Raw genomic sequence first — 4811 nt, 5'->3', positions numbered from 1 at the left:
GTATTTATGTATTGATGACATGTTATCAGTGAGTTAGAATCTACAATTACTTAATTTCTATTTGCTGCAATGTTTTTTTTCCCACCAATACACGGCATAACAAATTCAGACACTGCTTTCCTTATAACTCATAACATGTGAGTAAATATCTGATCTGGAATGTACAAAATTGATGATTGCTATTATATGTTTGCATTTATGCCTTAAAGGTTTATCTTTCTCTGTGTACATTATGGCTAAGAATAATCTATAATTTTTTTTTTATCAAAGTTCGATTTGAAAGTGTGAACTCAAGAAATCTGCATCAACCACTGGTATTACATCTACATTGTGAAACCTAGTATTTCTTATACTTGTAAAGAATTTTTCTGTGAAGAAATTCCACTCATTTTTCCAATTTTAATAAATCTCATTCCCATTGTACAACAAAGAAATTCAAAAAAAAATCAATTTTCCCACCCAAACAAAATTATGAAAAATTTGACGCACGTTTACTAAGTATCATCCACGATATTAACAATCCAAAAGCGAAGAAAAGGAAATATAAAGCTCATCAAACGCATATAATCCAGCATCCACAAAAAATTATACAATAAATCACTTAAACTTGTTGACACATAAAAATTCAACCCAAATCGAACGGCCCAAGGAATGAAGCCCAATTGGAGGATCCTCAAATCAGATAGCCCAAAGAACGAAGCCCAATCAAACAATTCAAGATGAAGGCCCAAATAGGGAGGCCCAAGAACGCGGTAACACCATCGCCCAAGTTTGCAAGTCGCCCAGAATCTGAGCGAATGGAGTGCCATACAGTCGTCCAGAGCTGTTACTCTATTCTCGTTCAAACCTTCGAGTCGCCCAACGCCTTAGCAAACATAAAATGTTGTGGTTATCAAGAAGTGCAGTTATCAAAATAGTTATTAAAGCAGCCCTATCACGTTCCACGATTCAAAGAACTTAATTGAAGACGGTTGAACAACAAAGAGTAATGGCAGCAGTTAGAAAATGTAGTTCCATAACAAGTTGGCCATTACGAGGAAAATGGGCAGTTATAGAACGATCCAACAGTTTTTAGGCGGTTGATCACAAAGAGATCATCCAGGGAATATAAAAGGAAGGAAGGAAGGACATAAAGCAAAAGGACCGAATCAAAAACTCTCGAATAGAGAATATGTAATTTTAAATTTCTTAGCTTAGATTTAAACACTTCTTTCAGTAACTCGTGTGCTTGCGCCCCTTTGAAGCATTCTGTTTTTAATTTCCAATTGTAAAGTCATTGCCAATAAAGAACGCCCCTTTTTGGGACTTTGTCTCAAGAGGTTTGTCCCTTACACAATCGTCTGATCCCTTTTAATTGTTAGCGACAAACACGCGCGAAACAATTTGGCACGCCTAGTGGGACAGTGGTGTTTGGTGTTGAAAATACAAAAGGTGAAACAATATGCCTCAGAGATCCGATAAGGAAGCAGCAAGTCAAGGAGGAGTCCAATCTGTGATCGAGCGATATGAGGAGCAGCATGCCTCTCTACGAACAGATGGACAGAATTAGAGCAGTAACAGTCGTTACGAACCAGTGACAGAGTTGAGTTCTCAAACCATGCGTGCACTACTTGGAGAACTCACACAAGATGTCGTTGAACAGGTAAATTTTCGAAGTATTCATAATATGGAAAGATTTACCCAAAATGAGAATGCACATTATGACAACATGACCAAACAACTAAACACTTTGAACGAAACAATGAATACGTTAGTAGGCCAAATATGTCAACCGGTTAAGCCTCTTGCAAACCACTTTCAAACTAGGACAATTGTGGGACATAATCCCTCAGTCCTAAATCCGAATCAAGGGGTAAAACCACTTTCTGGTCCCTCTACCTCAAACCAAGGGGTTGGTGCAGTGCTAAATCAGAACAATGGTAGTGGTACGCCTAACTTGGGGGTAATCCAAATGTAAGAGATAATATCCTAAACAATGGACAGAATACCCCACGTGTTAATGAGGGAGTAGATGTTCAGGCTAATGGTAATGGCCCTAATCATGGTAACTTTGGTACTAATCAAGGACCAAACATCAGGTCTCATGCAAATCAACCGATTAACCAACCTGTAGGAATTCCATATGACCCCAACGTCATGTTGAGGAATCAGATTATGGAAATCGTACAGGATCAGATAGCTTTTGGGGTGCGTCCTGTCATTAGGCCGACTTACACAAAGTTATATCCTGATTGGGTAGACCAAGCATATCCATGGCCTAGAGGGTATAAAGTGCCAGAATTCTCATTGTTTACCGGTTTAGAGAGAGGTGTCTACTCTAGAACACATAGGGCGATTCACATTACAAAGTGCTGATGTAACTGATTACCATAAAATGAGGCTTTTCCCTAATTCATTAACAGGAGTAGTTTTCTCCTAGTTCATCAACTTGCCAGCGAACTCTGTTCAAACATGGCAGCAATTGGAACAGCTATTCCACGCTCAGTTTTATAAAACTGAGTCTAAAGTCACTTTGGCTGATTTAGCGAATCTACGTCAAATGCCAAATGAATGGGCAGAAAGTTTTCTACAAAAGTTCAAGACAACAAGAAGCAAGTATTTTGTACCTCTGCCCGAAAAAGAATTTGTCAAAATCGCTCAGGGCTGTTTGAGCTTTGATTTAAAAAAGAAATTCCAAGACAAGGAATTTCCTGACCTTTTCCAGTTGAGTGCGAATGTGATTAGGTATGAACAACTGATAAGAGAAGAAGAGCATATGAAAAATTCTAGTAAAGGGACTTATTAAAAAGACCTAAATTTTGACGTTCATACCATCAGCGACGAGTCATACGATCAAGCCGAAATGTGTTTGGCCGAATTGGTCAAAGGAGACACGTATACTTGTCCTATAATGGCTAAGCCTAGACCATCGGGCAAAGATGAGCCCATGAAAGATGGAAACATAAAGGCTAGAACGTTCTCGTTCGATGTAACCAAAGCTGACCTTATATTTGATAAATTATATAGGGATAAGCAGATAAAGCTGAGCGATAAGCATAAATTGCCAAACCCTGAACAAATTAAAGGTAAAAAATATTGTAAGTGGCATAATGCATGGTCACATTTGACTAACAATTGCTTGATCTTTCGCCATATATTGCAGGAGGCCATTGAATCAGGACGAATTACGTTCGAAGATAAGAAGAAGATGGCAGTGGATGAAAATCCTTTTCCACAGCCACTTGGAGTGAACATGGTGACGTCTGGTTTCAAAAACAAGTTGCCAAAATTCGAGTTGGTCGTAGATGATGGAGAAGAGGATCCTAGACCACATCCTAGTGTCTTTGAACGAATTAAGGGGAAAGAACCAAAAAAGGACTAAGATGTCCTGTGTGCAAGATGTAAAAGAGAAGTGAATGGAAATACGGAGAAACCAGGGACATGGTAGCATCCCCATCGCCCTACTTTCTTCCCAAACACTCAGCCTGGTAGAGGGCGAGGTACATCATTCTATAGAGGACCGCCTTTTGAGAGGTAGTTCAAGCCAGCAGATAATGGGAGAACATTCAGGCCACAACCTCGCCGGCCAAATGTATGGCATTCGTTCTAGTATAATGCAGGAAGAGCATTACCCTTCGATGAGATGACTAAAACCCAACAAAGGCGTTTCCAATGAAACTATAGACGAATGATGAGGCAGCAACATGGAGTGCCACATCCTAAAGTGCCTAAACTACTCAAGATAGCCAATCAAAATGTTCTCAAGGATAGTGAAAAAATCGGTACAGATGAATCAATGAAAGAGTTGCCAGAAACTTCTTCTGGGAGATCAAAGTTTGAGCGGGACAGAAGGGATGGAGAAGATCCAGATCAGCCCCTTACTATCCAGTTCGGTACGTTACCTCCTGTCGTGGCCAATAATTACTTACTGGCCAATGAATTCAAGAATAAAGAAAAAGAAGAAGAAAGGGAGGACAATGAAGGAGAAGCTTGCGTGCTGGAATGTGAAGAAGGCCAGACTTCTAGAGAGGCCTACAACGATGAAGAAGACGACGGGATGACAGACATTGAAGAAGAAATCAACCTAGAAGCAGAATGAAGAAAGAGAGGAGTATCGTGCAATACTTTGTTGAAGCAACTACATCGAGAGGGAGTTCGCGAAATAGACTTGTTGGGAGAACCATCTGGGCGTCCTTTCGATTTCTACATACTGTACGGGACACCCAAAAGAAAGAAGAGAGTGCCTCACTCTGAAAAGTATGGATCACCTCCAAGAATAATGCCCCTTCCCACAGGTTGGGTAACTGATGAGGAAGCATTAGAAAAAAGTAAGAAGGAAATTCAAGAGACAGAGGATCAGCGCGATATGCTGCACGTCGACTTATCACAGGGGGATAATTCGACAGAAAACAAGCAGGAAGTAGAAATAGAGGCTGCCGAAAAAGTTATTTTTAAACGGCCAGCCATGAAATTGACTAAACACTTGAGGCCATTGTACGTTAAAGCTCTAGTTAACGGCATCTCTGTGGCAAAAGTGCTTGTCGATAATGGAACAGCTATAAACACCATTCCATCTAGGATGATGAGGAAGTTTGCAAAGACAGAAGGTGACATGATTCCATCAGAAGTAATCCTTACGAGTTTCAACGAATCAGCAACTTCAGTTAAGGGAGTTATGCCATTAGACATAACTATAGGGACGACTACTGGGACCACAGTCTTCTTTGTAATAGATGGTCCTACTAGTTACAATGTGTTACTAGGAAGAGATTGGATACACGAAAGTCGCTGTATACCCTCATCGCTCCATCAATGCCTGATCTTTTGAAATA

This window comes from Olea europaea, chromosome 13 (genome assembly GCF_002742605.1).
Source record: "Olea europaea var. sylvestris chromosome 13, O_europaea_v1, whole genome shotgun sequence".
Classification (NCBI taxonomy): domain Eukaryota; kingdom Viridiplantae; phylum Streptophyta; class Magnoliopsida; order Lamiales; family Oleaceae; genus Olea; species Olea europaea.
This window is presented reverse-complemented; position numbering follows the sequence as displayed.